Source organism: Callithrix jacchus, chromosome 2 (genome assembly GCF_049354715.1).
Source record: "Callithrix jacchus isolate 240 chromosome 2, calJac240_pri, whole genome shotgun sequence".
In the NCBI taxonomy this organism is placed as follows: Eukaryota; Metazoa; Chordata; class Mammalia; order Primates; family Cebidae; genus Callithrix; species Callithrix jacchus.
Genome location: NC_133503.1, coordinates 179,492,654 through 179,517,284, shown reverse-complemented (window position 1 = coordinate 179,517,284; position 24,631 = coordinate 179,492,654).

Genomic DNA, 24,631 nt, shown 5'->3' with positions numbered 1-24,631 from the left:
TTTGTTCTCTCTTTCTCTCCACCAAGTGAAAACATGATTACTTCACCTTTATAGATGATTGTAAGTTTCCTAAGGATTCCCAGCCATGCTTCCTACACATCTGTGGAACTATGAGTCAATTAAAATTCTCCTTTTCATAAGTTAGCCCATCTCAGTTATGTTTTTATAGCACTGTAAGAATGGGCTAATACATTATTTTAGAGAAATAATGGAAATTAATAGTAAACTTGTCTGATTGTATAATTAGCATACTCTATTTCCTATAAAGGAAAAAATGAGGAGGTGGTTGCAAGCTGAGTCCTGGAAACAAAACATTCAAAGACCTGACCTCCAGGCAGATGAAATGTCTTCCAATGTGTGATAACCTTATACAGCAACTAATACTAAAAGTTATCCTGAGTGGGCTAAACTTTTCTTTTTCTTTCAGCCAATGGTTGCCTAGATACAAATCAACACTAAGTATAAGTTGAGGAAATCTGTATTCTCTATGGGCAGAAACCAAGCAATTTATTAAAACTTTGGCTGGTTCACTTGTGAAATGAGGAAGAATAGTCGACCCTTTCTATAGTCTATTATGCTGCCATATATCCATACGCTTGGGGAAATCAAATAGTCCTAAATTTTCTTGCATTAAATAGTGGCTGTTATATTACCACTTATGGAAAACTTTCCTCAACACAGATATACTTCCATGGAAAATCATAGATGAGATATTTACTGGCATTCTGGTTCTTATGGCCCCAAATTGGATTAATAGCTGATGACTGTGAACCAGTGGAAAATGAGAAAATTGCCAAAAAATAATCTAGATACATTATTGTGTTCATTCCTACTTCCCTGAAATGTCAACCTCATTTTGTGTGAAAACCAACTACCAAATGAAAAAATAATGTCTGAGAATATGAAGCTTTGACGCAAGCCATGAAATGATATAGTCTCCTTGAACTTCAAGCATAAAAATCATGAGAAAAGTTTTATGAAGTTATATAATAATCTAATTGCTTAAAAACAGTGACAAAGAGAAAATCTTAGCAACGTTGGGGCTCAGAAAATGATGCCCTATATAAATTGCTTTTGGCATGCTGAGTGCTCAGGTTTAAGGAAGGACATCATTCTGATCTCTGTCTACCACCCTGACTCTCACACTTCTTTCTTTCCTAAAGCATAAGAAGGAAAGTTCTCTGAAGTTTATCTGACTAAGGGAAATTCTTCCAGAAGGAATTTGTCATTAGTCCCCTTCCAACAATCTCATTAAACCAGGAAAACTGATTTACAGAATAGGTGACTAAAGGTTGACACATAGTATTCTTCTGATGACTGCTACATGAAATATCTCATTGTCATAACAAGAAAACATTGATTCATCATGAATTTTGCTCTCTTACCCTCTCACTGCTTGTGACACCATCCTCCCCCAAGAAGCCCTAAATCCCTAATCTCTCCGAAAAATAAAATATTATTTAAACTTTAACCATCTGGCCCTTTATTTAATCTTACACTGTGCGTGACTTCTCTTCATTTGCATTTAATTAATTAGTATGCCTTTTCTCCTGTTAGCCTGTCTAATGCCAAGTTTATTCCAGAAACTCAATCTCATATTACCAAGCCTTCGGAGAGTGGAAGGAAAATATTTTCATTGCCACAGCAGTTATACGACACACAAAAAAAGTTATATTATAAGAAACAAAATTAGGATAACAGCAGATTATTCATTGAACAGAATGCAAAATGGAAGACACCAGAACAACATATTTAAAGTACTAAAGTTAGAATCAAAAACAAAACTTTTTGATACAGAATGCACAGATATGTTACAATAACAACTACAAAATAATGATTTTTTAGACAGATGGAGATTTTCTGATTTATTATGATTTGATCCAATGAAAATAAATATTTAAGAAAATTTTACAATTGGAAAAAATATTATACTTAAAACATCTTGTGGAAATTTGGATCAGTACAAAAGAATGAAGAGCATCAGAAAGTTTAACACATAAAAAATATAAAGTTTTAAAAATTCTCTTGAAAGAAAAAAAATTGTTTAATAAAAAGTAATAACAATGCCTTGTTAGACTTAGAACATATATTAAAGGATACATATGTGAGGAAAGCAGAACAATGACTGGCAGAGTAGCAACAGAAGTTTTACTTTTCTTAAGCCCTATATATACCAGTAAATGTGAGTTGATGCTAGACTGAGATAAATTAATGATCCTGTAAATGTTAAAGTATACACCAAAATAACACAAAAAAGTGTAGTGCATATACAGCATAGATACACTGGACAAAGGGATGATTCATATCCCACGTTGGACAGGGGGGACTGCATGTGATCTTATCCCATGACTCAGAATGGCATAAAATTTGAAACATGAATTGTTTATTTCTGAAAGTTTCCATATAATATTCTAGAACCACAGTAGACCAGGGGTAACTGAAACTTTGGAACATATGCACCATGGAATACTATGCAGCCATAAAAAATGATGAGTTAATGTCCTTTGTAAGGACATAGATGAACCTGGAAACCATCATTCTCAGCAAACAGATACAAGGACAGAAAGTCAAATACCACATGTTCTCACTCACAGGTGGGTGTTGAACAATGAGAACACATGGACACGGGGAGGGGAGCATCACACACTGGGGTCTGCCAGGGGTGGGATAGGGGAGGGACAGCAGGGGGTGGGGACTTGGGGAGAGACAGCGTGGGGAGAAATGCCCAATATTGGTGATGAGGAGGAAGGCAGCAAATCACACTGCCATGTGTGTACCTATACAACAATCTTGCATGTTCTTCACATGTACCCGAAAATGTAAAATGCAATTCAAAAAATAGCTATCCTATTAGGCATAAAAATTTTTAATAAGAAAGTCTAAGATTAATCAAACGAAGATGCAAGGCAGGCCTGTAATATTGGAGTTCAAGGGTTCAGGGTGCCCTCGGCTCCACTGAGAGGATGTTTCTCCAGGTTCTTGGTCTTCTGCCCTGTCAGGAATGAGAGAGGCGACCACGGTACAGTGCGCAGTAAATGCCAGACTCAAAAGTGTTTGTAGAAAGTGAATTATTTATTTATTTATTTAGAGAAACAGGAGAAGGAGAAAGAAAGAAACAGCTAACTCTCACACCGAGTGAAATATTCCAGAAAGATGCAATCCAGGAGAGGAAAGCAGCTTCCATACTGGGTGGAAGGGAATAAAGAGAGAGATGGAGTTTAGGAGGGGAAGACGGGCTTCTATGAGAGAGTGCAGAAGGGGATTCCAGAGGGGAAATCCAGGGGAGAGAAAGATGGCTTTCACGAAGAGTGTTCGTGGAAGATCCCGGGCCAGTGAAAGGAGTTCCTTAGAACGTCCGCTGGAATTTCTTCACGTGCTCACAAAATTTAAACATAAACCATTAAATCTCCAGGATAGAGAGAGATGGGAGGGGTGCATGGTGCTGGGAAGTTCTTGCTCTTAAAACTATGCCCCACTGTGGACCCAGAAAGAGAACACATGCCCTCAGGCCATTCAAAAATTTTGGTAGCCAAAATTATTTTATCTCATTCTAAATATCTGCATGACTACTCATAATTTGTGGCCAAATATAGTATGAATATATTAAAAGTAAAATGGGGATTTCTCTCACATAAATTGTAGAGAGAATACATATTTTTGGAAATCAAATAAAAGCTTTTAAGTAATAATTTTGTCTGTAACTGAGGTCAATGTTATGGTTTTATTTAAACTAAAAGCAAATTAGTACTCTTGGTTAGAAGGGTGTTGTTTTTGTCTTTTGGTGTGTTTTTCCCAGCACTTTAATTATATTCTTCAAAAGCACAGGCGGCAAAAGAAAAAATAAACAAATAGAATTGCATCAAACTAAAATGTCCAGTACAGCAAAGGAAACAACCAGTGTGAAGACACAAACTATTAAATGTGAAAAAAATCTGCAAACCATATATCTGTTAAGGGGATAATATCCAAAATATATTTAAAAACTTAAAACTTAACAACTCAATAAATAAAATAAAATAAATAAAATAAAATAAAAAACAAAAAATAAAATTAAAACTTGATTAAAAACAGGCAAAGGAGCTGAGCAGATTTATCACTAAATAGTAGCCACCAATTATATTAAGAGGTGCCCAATGTCATTAATTATCAGGAAAATGGAAATCACAGTGACAATCACACCTATTAAAATGATCTTTGTCAAAAAAGAAAGACAATACCTTGATGATAAGTTCTCAATAAAATAATAAGGGAATTGTGTTAAGCCATTTATGAGGCATATGCCACTACAATCTGTCAGCTCCCATCAGGCCTACCTCCAACCTTGGGAATCACATTTCAACATGAGATTTCAGGGGGACAACCATTCAAACCGTATCATAGGTGTTGTCAAGAATGTGGAGAAATTGAAACCTTCATACATTCTTGGTAGGATTGAAAAATGGTTAGAAACTAAGAAAAATATAGTGTTGAGTTTCCTTAGAAAAATTAAAAGTAGAACTATCACATGATTCCACAATCCCACACACTCATCACACCAGTTGTATCAATGTAGGTGAGACACAGTGTTTTGGAATATATATAATCAATATTATATAATGTGTAATCAACAATGAACTAATTAATAATGTCTGTTTTCATTCTTTTTCTACTTTAAAATTTAAGATGTTTTTAATAACAGTGTTTTTCACATTTCCCCAACATTTCCAGGATATAGCCTTCTGTCATATTCCCTCTCTCTCCTGAGGGTGGTGTCACAACTCCATGGGACCTCAAATTCAAAGTCCTGATATATTCGTTTCAGTGTTCTCCTCTGAGAGATCTTCGTACCTATTTTCCAAATAACAATGGAGCTGCAATTTTGTATTAGGCATTATTCTAGGCTTTTTGTATTGATATATTAGTGAAACAAACAAACAAAACAACACCAATGATTCCCATCTTAATTATGTTAAGTGACTTGTACACTTCAACCTCCACCTCTTGGGTTCAAGCATTTCTCTATAGGTGCTCACCACTATGCCTGGATAATTTTTGTATTTTCAGTGGAGAGGGGCTTTCAGCATGTTAGCCAGGATGGTCTCAATCTTATGATCTCATGATCTGCCCACCTTGGCCTCCCAAAGTGCTGGGATTACAAGCGTGAGCCACTGGCCTGGCTGACACTTGTATTTTAAACAAATGGTAGAAGTCTATTTTATTGTAATGCAATTATTTAGCAAAATCTTGAAAGAACGGAAGGGATTAATATCCCTATTTGTGCAAAGATGATTTCAGGCAGAGAGAGCAGCCAGTGTGAAGACTCTATGGTGACAGTGTGCTTGGTGTGATGAACAAAACAAAACAATGTGGATGGGACAAGGTGAGTCATAAAAGAGTTTAGAATGATACTGGAGGAGGAATGCAGGAACCTGGTCACATAAATCTGAAATAACTTGCACTTGAATAAAATCATTTTTATTTCTCCTTTGAAAATAGACTGAAGGACAGAAAAGATAGAATATTATGCAGCAATCAAAAACGATGAGTTTGTGTCCTTTGTAGGGTCATGGATGAACCTGGAGACCATCATTCTCAGCAAACTTACACAAGAACAGAAAATGTAATACCACATGTTCTCACTCATAGGCGGGTGTTGAACAAAGAGAACCCATGGACACAGGGAGGGGAGCACTAAACACTGGGGTCTGTTGGAGGGAATAGGGGAGGAACAGTGGGGTGTGGGGAGTTGGGGAGAGATAGCATGGGGAGAAATGCCAGATACAGGTGAAGGGGAGAAAGGCAGTAAATCACACTGCCATGTGTGTACCTATGCAACTATCTTGCATGTTTTTCACATGTACCCCAAAACCTAAAATGCAATAAAAAAAGATTAGACCTATTAGGGAGTTATTAAATTTACTCAACTCAGTATTAATGACAGTTTGACCCATATTGGAAACAGTGCTGGCACTGTGAAGTGGCTTGAATCTGAATGTATTGTAAAGATACAGCCAGTAATATTTCTCAATGGCTTCAATGCATTTGACCTAATCAACAGAAAGTATGGAATTATTACCGACTGAAATAGGGATGACTACTTATGTAGCAAGTTTGGAGGGAAATTAAAAGTTTGACTTTGGATGTATTGGATTTGGTATATCTATGATTCATCCAGAGATTTCAAGTAGACAGTTGAATATGAATATGGCGTTAAGGAAAACAAATGTAGACTGGAAAGATGTAATTGGAAGACACTGATTTATAAGTGATATCAAAGATGAGAAAACGTTGAAATAGTATAGTCAGAGAGGAGGGGAGACTCAGACTAAGAGGTGAGAGAGAAGAGGAAAGATTAAAACCTAATTGAATGTATATTCAACCTAAAAATGATATGGAAAAGATAACAAGAATACAAGACAAAGTTAAAAGTGTGTAGGACCATCAGACTGCAGGGTGATTAATGTGTGAAACGAATGCAGCCAAGTTACTAGAACAGAGTAGTTGCAAACAAGAAAAAGTTTTGGTCAGAAAGTAGGATATGTAAAACTAAAACAACATATTCATCACTTTGTAATTTCTAAATTGTAAGGAAAACATTCCTTAACAAATTAAGTGGAAATAGTATAAGAGATAAAATATTCTAAATACGACTTGCATTCTTATTTTTCCCTTAAAATAATGAGAAAGTAGATTGATGGCAAGATGCTCTAATATAATAAAAATACATTCTATATTGGCTATGTAATTTATGTACTTGTCAAATGTTATTCCAAGGGTGAAGTAGCCTATTTGAAGTTGCAAATTCACATCTGATGAATGACTTTCTACAACAGCGTTATTATGTGTTGAAAAATTGAGGTAAAAATACTTCATGAAAATGAACAAAATAATACATTCATTTTCTTTGAATTCTTTATTCTTTAGCGTAAGAGATTGCTCAAATTCTACTCTAATAAAATCTAGCAAAATGAACCAAAAGATAGAATGAATTAAAAATAGACATAGTATTACAATTTTGAATGTCAATTAAAAAGAAGATTCACATTACAGTTTATATATGTGTTATATATGTAAAACATATAACGTTATATGTTCAGATAGATAATGTGAAAAGGAGATCTTTCATATATAATACGTATTATACAAATCATATGTTCTGTAATAAAAATAATATTTTAGGTGAGATTCTATTAAATATATTTTGATATTTATTATAGAATATATTTATCTATGATATTTATTTAGAATATAACCTTTATTATTATTAATAATATTATTGTTTGAAACAGTGCCTCACTCTCTAGCCCATAACAGCGTTCAGTGCCGTGATCATACTTCACCATAACCTTGAACTCCTGGGCTCAAGTGATTTTCTGGCCTCAACCTCCAATCTTTCTGGGACTACAGGCACATATCACTTCATCTGATCCTCCTGCCTTGGCCTCCCAAAGTACTGAAATTAAAGACATGAACCACTGTGCCTAGCTAAATGCAGTATTTATATTACACAAAATATCAAGATCTATGTGTATAAGGAAGTCTATTCAAAAGTAACAATACATGTGAAAATTGTCATATACTATTTTCCTGTATTTAGAAAAAGAATACAACAAATAGCCACAATGTATAATGTGATATTATGTATTAGTTTTACATATATTTGCAAAACCTCTAGATGATATAAAATATTTCTATAAACATAAATTTTAGAAATAAGACAACAGAATAAAAAGTTAAAAAAAATGAAGAAACAAAATAAATTGAAAGCATAATCTACACAATAATGTAACTTTCTATGGTTTAATGATCCTAAATCAATAGCCTTCACTAAAGAATATAAAAACAAAAAACCTCTGAACTGTTCATCATAAAGCTATTAGTATCCCGAGAGTAAAACTGGAAAAGAATATTGAAAAAATAAATAGAACAATATTATTTATTAACATAATTTTAAAATTACAAATCTACATATATATAAGCAAAAGGTTCTAGACTAATATCAATCTATGCACTCTCCTTAAAACATGATTTTGAGCTCTTTTATTCAAAATGTGGCATGTCTTCTTTCATCTCTTGAATCTGAAGTATCCTTGTGACTTGCTTTGACTAACAGCATAGTGGAAATAACGTGCTAATTCTGAATCCAGGACTTAAAAGGCCTTGGACACTTCTGTTCACTTTTAAATCCTTTTTTTTCCAGCCATTAGCAAAAGCATAGACTGGCTTTCTAGAGGGTGACAGACAATATGAAGTAGAGCTAAATCAGCCTGGTTGAACAAGCCAAACCTCACACATGTGAGAAGGCTCATCTGACATGCAACACGATTCACATCTGACATGAGCCATAAGTGAACACAGTTGCATGAATAAACTAAACTGAGCCCAACTTACATAGAAAATAATAATCAAAGTAACTGATAGACTTATGGACAGTAAACATGAATTCTTATGATAGTTAATTTCTGTTATTTTGCTGTTGCTGTTTCGTTATGAAATACATATAACATAAACTTAACCATTTGAATCATTTAAGTGTATAATTCAGTGCCATTAAGGAAACTAATATTGTTGTGCAACAGTAATTACCATTCATCAGAAGCTTTTTATCATTTGAAACTGAATCTTTGTAGTTATTCAACAATATCTCCTTAATATTCCCTTCTGACAGCCTCTGGAAATCTCTATTCTATTATCTGTCCAATAATTTGACAATTTTAGATACCTCATGTAAGTTGAGTTATGTTCTATTTGTCCTTATATTTCTGACTTATTTTACTTAGCATAATGTGTTTAAGATTTATTCGTGCAGTAGCAAGCATACAGATTTTATTTCTTTGAAGACTGAATGATATTCCCTTGCAGGTATGCACCTTACTTTGGTTATCTATTAGTTGGTTGAAGAGCACAGTTTGTTTCCACCATTTGGCTGTTGTAAATAATGATGCTATGAACATTGATATACCAATATGTGTTTGAGATTTTGCTTTCAATTATTTTGGAAATATACTGAAAAATGAAATTTATGGATTATGTGGTCATTCCATGTTTATATTTTTGAGAAATCACGGTATAATTTTCCACAGCATTTACATTTTCACTGGCAATATGCAACATTCCAATTTTTCTACATCCTAACCAACATTTATCATTTTTTGTTTATTGATTGAGAGAAGACATTGTTATTGATGTTTTGAAATTTATTCGAATTTGATAATCTAAAGTAATCATATTACCATAGATGATATGATAATATCTATCATGGAGAATGTTCCATGTATACTTGGAAATATGTGTATATTTTTCTCTTGTTGGGTGAAGTGTTCTGTATATGTCTGTTAGGTCCAATCACTTTATAGTACTGTTCACATTCTCCATTTCCTTATTGATTTTCTGTCTTTTGTATCTTAGTCTTCTATTCACTATGGAAAGTGGAGTATTGAAAATTCCAACTTTTTTTTTTTTTTTTTTGAGACGGAGTTTTGCTCTTGTCACCCAGGCTGGAGTGCAATGGCGCGATCTCGGCTCACCGCAACCTCCGCCTCCTGGGTTCAGGCAATTCTCCTGCCTCAGCCTCCTGAGTAGCTGGGATTATAGGCACACGCCACCATGCCCGGCTAATTTTTTGTATTTTTAGCAGAGACCGGGTTTCACCCGCCTCGGCCTACCAAAGTGCTGGTATTACAGACTTGAGCCACCGCGCCCGGCCAGATTCCAACTATTACGGTAGGATCTGTTTTTTACTTTGATTACATCAAACTTAACTTCATATATTTTACAGCTTTGACATTAGGTACATATGTGTTTTAAAACGATAAATCTCCTTAATGAATGTTTCAACCATTCCCATTTAGTGCAGCAAGATCAATAAGATGATCTTTCAGTGCTTCTTTTCAATTTTCTGACAGGAATATCCTAGTCAATGTAAGGAGACATATGAAAATGACAAAAACAAAAAGGAATAAAAATTGAGAACCAAGAAAAATGCTGTCATTTATAGACAATAAGAAGACTAATATAATTACTTGCCAAAGTATTTCTATACCAGTAATATAAAATACTTCAAGGGTAAGAGTGATTGGGATCCAAATTGCTGGTAGAGGTCAGCTCTTCCTTTATGGCAGGAATAAAGAGACTAAGATGAGTACACATGCTAGAGTATTTGAAACAAGAAGTTATGCAACTTTCTCTTTGAATGCTTCTATTTTTCCTTATGAAGTTGTATGCTTTGAGTAACAGTGAGAATACAAAGAACTGAAAGTTGAAAAAAAAATTAAAAGCATTTGAAAAGTTACCATAAAACCTGAAAAAAAAAATCAAAATTGTAGGACAATTTAAAGGTGATCTTCTGAGTTTACAGCAGAAAATATCAACATTTTGTGAACTTTTATATCAATATTAAGTCACTTGTATACAGCCAAAGACTGGATGGTTAAAATCATTAAGACCAAAACTTTTGCTGGCAGAATTTGAGAAAAATACAGAGGATGAATACACTTTTGTGTATAGATAAACATATTACTGTAATGATAGGAAAAACTAAAACAGGCTTGAGAAAAATGAAGGCAAAGAAGAAGTTTTTGAATGGAAACAGTGAAAATATCAATAAACCAGAATATCTCTTGAGATCAAAGAGTAGTTATGCTATGTTACATTGCAAAAGTTAGAAGAAGGAAACCTTTAATTAGCGATGTTCTTATCAAACAATTACTTGGTCTAGAGTCTAATTTTGAGTGTGGGTCACTGAAGTCTATGACTATTAAACCTTAGCAATGTTCTACTTAAAACCAGGAAAATGGCACAAGAATACTCATTCTCACAAATAGATTAGACATTTTATTAGATGTCCTAGGAAAGCACTATAATAAATATGTATATAATTAAAAAGTTACATACAGAACTCATTATTTGTATTTTTCTCAACAGCAACTATGTGCATTTTATTATTTTCTTAAAAATAATTATAAAGTCAGTCCAACGGTTGAATATATGACTAATATATATTTAAAAATGAAGATCATTTGGTTCAGACAGGACTGTATTTTGTTCTGTTTACTGCCCAGAAAATAAAAACCTGTGTTTCAATTTACACATTTCATGTGCACTAGTTGCTTTCTATCTGAAAGCCAAACTATATCCCTTATTTAGTATTGAAAAGATTTAATTTATTTGTCATATTCGAAGAGTTTTAAAAGTTAATTAATAAAAGTAACTTATTTCAGGTATCTTTATTTTAGAAGAGTAGCTAAAATATATGGTGTGAAGAAAGTATTTAAAATAATTATATGTTATAATTTATTAAAGTACTTCTCAATCCCTTTAATTTCATTTCCATTAATTAATATATCTTATGATTTATGGGACTACTCATAAAGGGCCTAATATTAATCATGATTAGCTGTTAGATTAATGACTAATTCAAATGTGTAATATAGACAGTTCTGTAAGTAGATAATGATGATTACTGACTACACAAACATTTGTAAAATGAGTGAATTTCAAGGTAAAACTTTGAAATGATAAGAATTTTTATAGAATGTTCTGTTAAATTATAATGAACTTATATTGAAATATTACTCTTTTCATTTCTATCTGTATTATTAAATCCAATTTACTACAACGGAACCATCTGTTTCAAAAATCAAAATAATATAAGTAATAAACTTTTTTGTGTGTTCAATTTCTATCCAACTGTATCACATTATGAAAACATTTTTATAAAGAGCATGATGACTACATTATGAGTTAGTCTACCTAAACCTGTGAAATAAGACACATTTACTGAAAATAAGAGGGCATACAATTTTCTTGTCAAGATTTTGCTTGAAAATTTTGCTCAAAATTTAAGAAAATAAATTTCAGATGTGAAAATGAAAGCAAGCTTGATATATTCCAGCAAGAATCAACTTAACTATATTCCTAGGCCTTTCATTAATTCTTGGGGCCAGTTGAGGTTTTATTCACTACCATCCATTTTTCACCAAAAATTCATAGCATAAACTCTATTCTGGACAGTAAAAGAATACATTTTTCACTGTGGAGTCTCTGATTGAGAAAAGTTTTATCAGTATTTTAACTTTCATTTACAATTTTTATGACATCACAATACCTGACTAAGTTGATATTATCATTGCAGGTTGGGGTCTCCCTGTACAAATGGACTTAATTAATAACATGATAAGAAAAGGGGAGGGAAAGAAAGAGGGATAATGAGAGGAAACAAGATGAGATTCAGATTTCCTAAGACCAAATTTGATCTTCTAAATAAGTGATACTGGGCAATGTTTATAATTAATCTATGTCATAGAAACCTTGCCTATAATAGACAATAATAATAGTGCCTGAAGACATATTGAACTAATGTACATCAGTGCTTAGAAGATTGCCAGAAGTATTTAACTACTAGATCAACGACAACTTTTAATTAGTAGATGTAGTTGTGGTAGTAGATGTAGTATTAAGAGCAGTATTCTCCCCAGTGGAGGCACCTGCCTGGGAGGACACATGGCAGGAAAGGCAAAGGTGACCAAACAGTGTCACTTCTTTTGTAGTTGTTCCTGGTGCTGGAGCTGTGACTCTTCTCCTCATGGAGCATCCCTCCAACAACAAAACAAACAAACAAAAAAGTAGCATTCTCCAACTTCTCTACCTACAAATAGGTTAACAAATAGACTAGCTGGCTGTATCAATTCTGAGGGCTCCAGTTTCTGCAAATGAGATACAAAGTCTGGGAAGGTGTTACTATTTTCCACTTTTGTCGCAGGTTTAAGCTAAGATCTCAAAGTAACTTCATTAAAGTGAATGTATTTGCAAATTGTTACCATTAATAAAGAAAAAATGTAATTTCTTGTTTGCTCCTGAATTCTATTTTCTACCACTAAGAAAGTAGAGAATTTGATGGTGAGAGGTATTAATTTCCTGTAATGGTGTACTTCTTTTATGACAAGACTCCCATTATTTTCTTTTACATTTCTTAAATAATTTCATGTTCTCCACATTTTCTTTTTCAGAATAATGTGAGCATTGGCTTGAACATATCCCTGCACCTAGAACCCAAACTATATATATATAAAATATTATCAGCACTATAGGTATTATCCTTATTCCCCCTTTCAGTCACTATATCCTGCACCCAAGATTGACCTCTCTCATGACTTCTAATATCTTCAACACATTTTGCCTGTTTTGTAGCTTTATGTCAATGGAGGTATGTATCTGCAATTTTGCATAAAAATGCTTATGGTTGTATGTAGTTATATGTCATTTCTTTTTATTACCAGATTTATATGGTTTGGCTCTGTCCCCACCCAAATCTTAATTTGAATTGTAGTAATTCCCATGTATCAAGGGAGGGGCTAGGTGGAGATGATTGAATCATGGAGGTGGATTCTTCCATACTGTTCTTGTGGTAGTGAATAAGTCTCATGAGATCTGTAGGTATCTCATAAATGGGAGTTCCCAGGTACAAGCTCTCTTGTCTGCTGCCATATAAGTGTGCCTTTGCTTCTCCTTTGCCTTCTGCCATGTTTGTGGGGCCTCCTCAGATATGTGGAACTGTGAGTCAATTAAACCTACTTTCTTTAGAATTACCCAGTCTTGGGTATGTCTTTATTAGCAGCATGAGAACAAACTAATACACAGATAGTATGTCATTTGGTGACTATAGCAGAATATTCTACTATTGATGGACATTGGATTTATTTCTAGATATTGTTTCTCTAAACATTCTAATATATTTATTTGGTGAATACATGTATGCATCATAATTAGATATTACGTTTGGAGTAAAAATAGTGTGTAGTATGTATAGCTAAATAGATAAGGCCAAAAGTTTATCAAGAGTCATTGTATCAATATATACAAGTTATGGTTACTCTATATCCATGCTAATACTTGTCATTATTAGGCTTTTACATTTTGACCAGCAAAATGGCTATACCGATATTCCCCTAATTATAGATTGAAATGAAAACTTCTCAATTTGTAATGTGTTAAACACCTCTCATATGTTTGTTATTTAATAAACTCTAAAGTATTATTTGGAGAAAATAAAGATATTGTTCTTTGGTGGTTATTATTGTAAATATGACTATAATTTACAAAAATGTTAACTTAGTTTTGCAAAGTGCTGAAGTGAAAATATTGGGTTGGCATGGTGGCTTATGCCTGTAATCCCAGAACTTTGGGAGGCCCTGGCAGAAGGGTCTTGAGGTCAAGAGTTTGAGATCAAGATGGGCAACATTACAAAGCCCATCTCTACTAAAAATACAATAATCAACACCACGTGGTGGTGCACACTAGTAATCCTGACTACTCGGGAGGCTGAGGCATGAGAATTGCTTGCACCCAGGGGTTGGAGTTTGCAGTGGGTCGAGATTGCAGGATTGCAATGCAGCCCGGGAGACAGAGCAAGACTATGTCTTAAATAAATAATTAAATAAATAAGTGAAAATATTTTTACCTATATTATGAAATGATAGATTAATTCTATACATTACATACTAATGTAACATTTACCTATATAAACGATAGCCTTCTAATAATAGAGACTTAGACATTTGTTAACTCTACACAAAAAATATTTGCTCTATTCTACATTTGTTCACGTTTTCTTCAAACTGCTTTTCACATCATCCCAAATCTATCTTACCTATTAAAATCCTACACCTCCATTAATGCTACTCCCAAAAGCCACAAGAAAATGGAGTGTATTGCCATTTTTTCAAACACTTTATGATTTCATTTTGTGTGTATGCAAAGAACATACTAAAAATATCTCTTTTCTGTACCACACTTAAAATTTTTGAGATTTGGAACTAATCATATTAATTTGCTGTATTTACTCTTGCATTGTATGGTGCTGAATACTCCCTAATTAACTCTATTTACTTAACGTATGTTTGGTAATTCAATTAAATAATAATGCGCCTTAGAAGTGTACAACAATTATGTATTATCAGATTATTAAACAAGTGATGAGATATGGTCTCTTCCCAGAGGAGCTAACAATTTTCTGCAGAGAAACTCATATACATAAGTAATTACAATAATGTAAGGACTATTAGGGTAGGAAAAATTATCAGAAGCTAGGGAGATTAAGTAGCAGAGGGCTAAACATCATTCCATGGATGTGCTCTTTAATTCCAGTGAGCTAAAGAGCTATGCTTCTACACCCGTGTCTATGGTAAGTCACTTGTCTTGATTCCACAGACTATAACAAACCTCTGAACTTTGTCCTAAATAGAGTACAACTGAGGCAAGTTCATCATGCTTATGTATTTTCTGGATCACCAAACTAACAAAGGTCGCCTTGCTAAAGGCTTCCAAAAGTTACTCTTTTCTAAGTTATCTAGCCATACTAGACTAGATTATAAATCATTACTAAAAATAGATTATTATGTAGTGTGACAGGTCCACTATGAGATTACTAAAGTATGTATGTCCACTGCCTGAAGTCTGAAGGCCAAGCAGTGAGAAAAAGCTATGGTGCCCAGCCAAAGAGCAAATGTCCCTGAGAACCCAAACATTCAGTGCCTGCCTGGGAACATACCAAGGGAAACAGTCCCATCACACACACACACATACAGTAGGGAAAGAGCCAGAAAATTAGCTTGAAAGCAGATTAGGAATGGGAGGCAGCGTGGATCTCTACGGCTGTCCTGCTGCTGTCCAGGAGAACCTCATATGTAAGTCCTAAGTTATAATAAACTCCTTGCTGTGGCATGGTGGCTCACACCTGTAATCCCAGCACTTTGGGAGGCTAAGGCAGGTGGATCACGAGGTCAAGAGATCGAGACCATCCTGGTCAACATGATGAAACCCCATCTCTACTAAAAATACAAAAATAGCTGGGCATGGTGGCGTGTGCCTGTAATCCCAGCTACTCAAGAGGCTGAGGCAGGAGAATTGCCTGAACCCAGGAGGCGGAGGTTGCAGGTGAGCTGAGATGGTGCCATTGAACTCCAGCTTGGGTAACAAGAGCGAAACTCGGTCTCAAAAATAAAATAAACTCCTCTACTCACCAAGCTTGGCTTGTCCAAGCCATTCTTGGGTCTCTCAGCTCCCTCCCAATTTGTGGAAAGGTTTTGCTTGTCTGTTTGTTTCCTTTTAAATAGAATTCTGAGTTTTTCTCATGACAGCTGGTGTCACAAATAACATCTGAGAGACCAAAAGAGAAAGAAGCATCTGTATGGGGGTGTCTTGGGTGCTTGGCAACATGTATGTGGAGTGGAGTTGTCTGACTGTTTAAACTTTGTGGACTGCCAGGTGAGTATGGAAACACTTGGAAAATGTGGGCAGAGACTAGGCATTTATTACAAGAAGGTAAGAAATTAAGGATCAAAAGACTAATAAATGTGCTGTTGTTGCAATAAGGCTGCCTATGAAGAAATCATTAGAGCAGAAAACTGGCTAGCCATGTGCAGAAAGCAGAAACTGGACCCCTTCTTGACTTACACTAAAATTAACTCCAGATGGATTAAAGACTTAAACATAAGACCCGGCACCATAAAAACCCTAGAAGAAAATCTAGGCAAAACCATTCAGGACATAGGAGTAGGCAAGGACTTCATGACCAAAACACCAAAAACATTAGCAACAAAAGCCAAAATAGACATATGGGACCTAATCAAATTCCACAGCTTCTGTACATCAAAAGAAACAGTCACTAGAGTGAATCGGCAACCAACAGGATGGGAAAAAATTGTTGCAGTTTACCCATCTGACAAAGGGTTGATATTCAGAATTTACAAAGAACTCAAACAGATTTACAGAAAAAAAACAAGCCCATTTGAAAATGGGCAAAGGATATGAACAGACACTTTACAAAAGAAGACATACATGAGGCCAACAAACATATGAAAAAATGTTCATCACTACTGCTCCTTAGAGAGATGCAAATCAAAACCACATTGAGATACCATCTCACGCCAGTTAGAATGGCGATCATTAAAAAATCTGGAGAAAACGGATGCTGGAGAGGATGTGGAGAAATAGGAATACTTTTACACTGTTGGTGGGAGTGCAAATTAGTTCAACCATTGTGGAAGACAGTGTGGTGATTCCTCAAGGCCTTAGAAATAGAAATTCCATTTGACCCAGCAATCCCATTACTGGGTATATATCCAAAGGACTATAAATCGTTCTACTATAAGGACACATGAACACGAATGTTCATTGCAGCACTGTTTACAATAGCGAAGACCTGGAACAAACCCAAATGCCCATCAATGATAGACTGGACTGGGAAAATGTGGCACATATACACCATGGAATACTATGCAGCAATCAAAAACGATGAGTTCATGTCCTTTGTAAGGACATGGATGAAACTGGAGAACATCATTCTCAGCAAATTGACACAAGAACAGAAAATGAAATACCACATATTCTCATTCAGAGACAGGTGAGGAAAAATGAGAACACATGGACACAGGGAAGGAAGTATTACACATCGGGGTCTATTGGGGGGAATGGGGAGGGACAGCAGGCGGGGGGAGCTGGGGAGGGATAGCCTGGGGAGAAATGCCAAATGTGGGTGAGGGGCAGGAAGGCAGCAAAACACACTGCCATGTGTGTACCTATGCAACTATTTTGCACATTCTGCACATGTACCCCCAAACCTAAAATGCAATAAAAAAGAAAAAAGAAATTGAAAGGCATGCCAGGTTTTCTAGGACTCCAGATAGTTACATATTATGGCCCTGTCTTGTGCAAATTTTTTTTTTTTTAATTTCTTAGTCTGCTTTGGTAGACAAAGCTATCTTGTGCACATTTTAAACTGATGAGCAAAATACAACAAAATAAATTTGGAGCTCAAATGGTAAATCTGCAACTGTAGAATTAGGTAGAGTGTTCTAAAGCTGTCTATTTATCTTCTTTACTTTTTGCCTACTTTGAATCTACTATTATTAAGCTACTAGGGTTGAGATAAAACTCAATAATTCAAGGCAACTTGGAGATTTTTCTCTTTCTTAGTTCAACCAGTTCTTCTAAAATGTAACAATGAAACTCATTTGGAACTGAAGAAAAAATAAAAGAGGTTTTTTGTTTTGTTTGCTTGTTTGTTTAAATATCAAACTGCCATGGAAACTACTTTATCTAGAATTTTGACCCTTGCCTTTTCTTGGTATACCTATCATGGCAAATAAAGTTTAGCCATATTGACATGTCCCAATTTTGTAAAAAGTAATTTAAAAATGGCCGTCTTTTGCAAAACAATGAGTTTGTGATACTGTCTTATGACTCGAGTTCTGAGGAAAAAGCTGTTGAATCTCTCTCTCTCTCTCTCTCTGTGAGTGTGTGTGTGTGTGTGTGTGTGTGTGTTTAGATGTGTTTATGTGTATGTACATGTATTATGTTATTTGTTGTTTCTAGAATGCTAACAAATTAACTTGTAAATATGAGAATATTCAACTTGAGTAGGTCCAAATGGTTTTCAAGTTCATGTGAATTCAATAACCTCTGGTAAATAAACCAGCTTTAAAATTATTTGTAAAATAAAAATAAAATGATCTTCAAAAGTGTTAATATATATTTTGGGGTTAATTGATTATGTAATTTTTATATTTTTTTCTATTAAATATTTTAAGATGTTAAGGTTTGATGTAAAGGCTATAAGACTATAAACCTAGCCATAACAGGTAAATAACAGAGTAATATTTGTTGTATGATATTGTTTCATAATTAAATTTGGTGTTGATTTAATAAAACAGCTAAATTTTATCAGTTATCAGCCAAAATGGTTGTGTGTTTAACATTAAGGTTCTTGGTTAAATGAATACCTAATATTCACAGATTATAAAAATGGTTGACAAAAATACTGAAATAATGACTCATTTTGTCTAATATTTTGGTTGTTATGAGTAATCTAGGAAAACTGCTAAAAACAAATAAAATGATTAAATTTAAATGAGTTAAATTCTTGTAGGTAGACGTTTTGTGTGTCTTAAAATCTTAAAATGATTACAGGCACCCATTGAATTTCTGGGTCATTTCGAATTTAAGGAGCATTTTGATATGGTGCTTTGATCACATCTCTGAGCCTGTTATTAAAAAATAAAATCTGCCTGTGTCAGGGAAACATTGGCAGACCTCAGTGAGCTGGATAAAAGCAAGGACTGAATCCAGAATGTAATCCAAAAACAAAAAAAGGGGTGAGCCAATGGGTGCCTGTACACTTGCCATGGCTCAGGCAGGTAATAAATGTGAACAATACCACTTGCAGGGAGGACGTTCTAAAATTACCCACAAAATCTAGGGGCCCCACTGCTTTAGCACCCTTTTGTATTAAAAGTCTCTAGAGATGCCATAAGCATGAGTTGGTGTTTGTGGCAAAACAACCAATAGGATTAATATCTACATGGTTTTGGTTTCAATTATGGAAGGGATAGAATCTCACTGTACATTCCTAGAACAACAGCTGTTGGCCATGTATAAGGCACTGTAACAAGCAGAGGCCATCATGTGCAGTAAAAATTGCTTGTGCTATAAAAGGATAAATAAAAGACCTAGGCAAGCCCACTTCCAGTGTGGCATAATCACATGCCTTGCAGAAATGGCACACCTATCTGCTAAAAAGAGATGTCCACTAATCCTTGAAGTCAGGCACTACAGGAAGTGCTCTAACCCATCCACTTTGAACAAGTGGAAGGGGCAGACATGGAGGTGGAGCCCCCTTTTAGGCCAACCATCATCTATGAGGGGATCCCACTAATATCCACTAGTGCCTGGTACACTGATGGGTCTAGCAAAGGCACTCAACACTAGTGGCCATGTTGCAAATGGATACTAATGCCGTATAGAGACCATGGAGATTAGGACAAAGCAGTCAGTGGGTCAAGCTATGGGCAGTGTGGATACTCATCATTCACAAGCCCTGGTTGCTTGGACAGTTGGGCTACATACAGAGACCTTACCATGTGGATCAATCAATGGCCCACAGTTAGTTGGCAGGTTTGTGTCAGGTGGCTTTGTGGGATGTCCATGTGGCAGAACATCCACATGAGGTTACACAAGAAGGATGTTTATCTTACAGTGTACCTTGTGGATGCCCACAGCCTAAGTCACCTTGAGTAAATCAAGAGGTAGACGTCCCTAACTCAGGTGCTGGCAATTTGCCCAAGCCCACTGGAGGAGTCTACCATATGGTTACATCTTTTCTTTTTTCCAATACATGAACAAAGGTTTTCTTTCCATTTATTTGTGTATTTTTAAATTTATTTTAGCAGTGTTTTATGGTTTTCACTGTAGAAGTCTTTCCCCTTCTTGATTCTTTTTTTTTAATTGCATTTTAGGTTTTGGGGTACATGTGAAGAACATGCAAGATTGTTGCATAAGAACAAACATGGCCGTGTGATGTGCTGCTTTCCTCCCCATCACCTATATCTGGCATTTCTCCCCATGCTACCTCTCCCCAACACCCAACTCCCACTGTCACTCCCCTATTTCCCCCCTACAGACCACAGTGTATGATGCTTCCTGAGTCCATGTGTTCTCATTGTTCAACACCCACCTATGAATGAGAACACGCAGTGTTTGATTTTCTGTTTTTGTGTTAGTTTGCTGAGAATGATGGTTTCCAGGTTCATCCATGTCCCTACAAAGGACATGAACTCATCGTTTTTGATGGCTGCATAATATTCCATGGTGTATATGTGCCACATTTTCCCTGTCCAGTCTACCATTAATGGGCATTTGGGTTGGTTCCAGGTCTTTGCTATTGTAAACTGTGCTGCAATGAACATTCATGTGCATGTGTCCTTATAGTAGAATGATTTATAATCCTTTGGATATATACCATGTAATGGGATTGCTGGGTCAAATGGAATTTCTATTTCTAGGTCCTTGAGGAATCGCCACACTGTCTTCCACAATGGTTGAACTAATTTACACTCCCACCAATAGTGTAAAAGTGTTCCTATTTCTCCACATCCTCCTCAGCATCTGTTGTCTCCAGATTTTTTAATGATCGCTATTCTAACTGGCATGAGGTGGTATCTCAGTGTAGTTTTGATTTGCATTTCTCTAATGACCAGTGATGATGAGCATTTTTTCTTGTTTCTTGACCTCAAAATACCCTTCAAAAAAACAAGAGACCCTGGTTACATCTTAAGAGCAGCCACTAGGGGACAGCCATGGGATGGGCCATAGCAAAGGCAGCAGGCATCTTTATTGGATATGCAGATACTTTGGTAGCTTTTCTGAACTGGAAGACGTATTCACGGCTACAACTTAGAACATTTCCCTCCTCACTAGGTTACGTATGTTGAACTGTACAGTCGACTGCAGGACTGAAAGTTGATTATATCAGCCACATGCCCAGAGTGGAGGGACGAGGTAAGCCTTAACCTGTGCAGCTATACAACAAGAGGGCTACTACAGACCTTCCCAGTAAAACGTGCCACTCAGAGGTAGACCATCAAGTGTCTTACCACTCATTGTCATGCATGGCACGCCAAAAAGGAAGATAGCGATCAGGGCCCCCATTCCCTGGGCCATGATGTCTAATGCTGGGCATCAGAATAAAACACAGACTTGAGGTTCCACTTACCATGTAGCTCAAGAGGGTCAGACCTCATAGAAAAAAATGTCCTGTTGAAAACCCAATTATATTCATTTTCTCAGGACAGTTCTTTAGGGTCCTTGACTAAGAAACTCGCTGAAGCTATACACATTTTAAATGAGTCATTCACTACCACATATAGCATCACTCCCTATGAAGAGTTGACAAATACTGTAAAACAGCCCCTATAAAGTCTCAGGATTACCTCTTTTGCCTCTGAGCCATGTTCCTGAAGCAGGTGGCCAGACGATGCTCCTGGGAATACCAGTGGATCTGCCATGTGGCAATGGCTAAATGAACTTGAGTTGAGCTACAATGTGCTCCTGTAATGGATGAGATTCATGGCACCAGAAGGTACCATGAAGGCTGCTGAAGGGAAGGTAATCCCAGCTGTGATCCTTGATAGAGGTCCGAGAACCTTACTCTATCAGCACATGGAGCACTGACATCTACTGAAGGGATCATAGTGTGGATAGCACGGGTAAGGCCAGAAACATATCGATTGGCTGTTACTCTTGCTCCTAGGGAGAGAAGCCCTGTGTGGTACTGTAAGCCAGATTTGAGGGTTGGTGGCCTTCCTAACAGGACCAATGGAAGAAAATAAAGAAGTAGTAATGTTGCAGTGAATGGATATACTCATGAGAGCTCCTGCTAAACACCTGTATTTACACTCACAGGCTGTTCTTTCCACCACCAGTCTAGAATGTGTTCCTATACCAGGCTGCAATTATAGCAGCAGTCAGCACCCAGTCTGACTGGTATATGGATACCTCCTCCTGTCAAGTTTTAGGGTTATGCCTTGGAATATTCTACCTTCCTCCTGACAGAATCACAGTGACTGGGTCAACAGTACAGATAAGACAATCCTGGTTCACTGGGGATTGCATCCACCTGGAGGGCCTATCAGTAACAGAACAGAGACCCAAAATGTGTTTTCTCTTATCTGACAACAAATGAATGACACCACACCACTCACATGTCCCTAGCTGATGGTCTTTTCTGGGCAATCACTGAAAATGTAGTGCTCTACCAAAGACCCCCTTTATATATTGAGAGACATAACCACACCTCCAATTCCACTGATTCCTGACTGATGTGGTTGTTACTCCCATTAGCCTGTAATTGTACTTACCCTGTGTTGGCAACAGCCTGGACTGGTTGACAAAATAGCTCTAAGAAGGCAAGTGTGTTTTCCTCACCTTTGGGGGCAGGATGTTAATAAGTGGGGCTAACTGACGGCCATATGTACCCCATAACTGGCCTGGGTGATGCAAAATGGGGTGGCCAGTTCTACCAGGAGTTATACACAAAACTACCCACCAGCTCATCCAACATGCAAACCATGAGATCCAGGTTTCTCTGATCCTTGGCACAGTGGAAATGGCCAGCGAGTAGTCTTACATCCTCTGCAGGTGCCATTGATGCTTTGATTCAAGTCGCTAACCTGGCATTATTATCCACCAAGGAACTTCCTCATACTAAGAACAGTATTAGCTTGCTAGGTCAGGTGACTGCTCAAATGAGAAAGGTAGTGTTACTAAGCTATGTGACCTTGAACATTCTCACTGAAGCCCAGGGAAGCAGATGTGCACTCATAGATGCTACCTGCTGTGCCTATGAAGAGAGTAATGTGACAGATCCTTTAAATTGTGTGTCAACTCAAATGTATGATACAACTCAGTTAGGTTTCTTTGACTTATTCCCAGATTGGTTACACAACTTACCTATCCACTGGAGTTATGTTTTACTAATAGACATTATAATGTTGGTTAGCTTCTGTTTTATATGTTATGTGTACTGTATACTTGGCTCGCACACACAGACCGTGACTATATGTTATAGATCTGTATAGTTCTTTCCCTTACACCGTGCTCAGAGACCATTATGCAACCATTTGTAGGAAGAATGTAAGAGCTGGGGGACAGGGTGAATATTAGTGTGACTGATCCCCCACCAGGTTACTAAAGGGTGTATGTCCACTGTCTAAACTCTGAAGGCCAGGCAGTAAGCCAAGGCCACAGTGCTCAGCCAAGGACCAGGTATCCCTGAAAACACAAACATCCTAGAGACTATCTAGGAACATATTAAGGAAAGCAGTCTTATTACACACAGACTGTAGTCGAAGAGCCAGAAAATTAGCTTAAAAGCAGCTTAGAGATGGGAAGCAGCACACGAATCTCTAAAGCTTCCCTATTGCCTCATATGCTAAGTCCTAATAAACTCATCTACTTGCCAAGCTGGATTTGTCCAAGTCATTATTTGGTCTCTCAGCACCTTTCCAGTTTGGGGAAAGATTTTTTTATAATCTTTATAATCTTGTTTTTATAGAAAACATAGTCAATTTAGTATCTTCCTATTAGAAATATTAGATTCCTGATAAATGCTCACTGAATAAAAGTTCAAATATTGAGATGTACAGACATATTTTATTTAAATAGTTATTTAAAACATAAGTGTTTTCTTCTTGATTATCTTGGACAAACTTATATCCTTTACCAATTTTTAATGTAACCAAATCTAAATGCAGTTTGCAAGAAAATAATTATTTTTAACATAAACAAGTATTACTCTGATAACTGATTAAATATCGCAGTAATGACTCCAATAATCAAACCAACATAAAGATAATGGTCTCAACAATGTATTATCTATTTTTAATTTCTAGAAAGGTCATAGAAAAAAATACAAAGGAAAAGGAACGTCAACTTCCACCCTCTTCTTTTGAAAACTTTGACAAATTTTCACACTATATATTTTTGAGAGTGCTTCAAGATAAAAATTGTGAAAATGACCTTTACTTTATGCTTTTATTTTCTTGATGTGCTAGCTTGGATTATCATTTTATGCACTATTTATAGTCTTTTTATGGGAAAGCTGACCTTTACTGGAATTTAGGTATGGACAGAATACAAATGTGCAAGCATGCTTCTTATGAGCTGAAAAAAGAATCAAAGGAATGATAACCAGATGAGGATAGTGTCTGTGAAAGATGTCATATGAAGTGTATCTTTCAGGCTAGGTTTTACAAAAACCAATTACAATTTTGTAGCTCTCTAGATTGTTTTATCACTACTTAAAAATGAAAGAAGATAA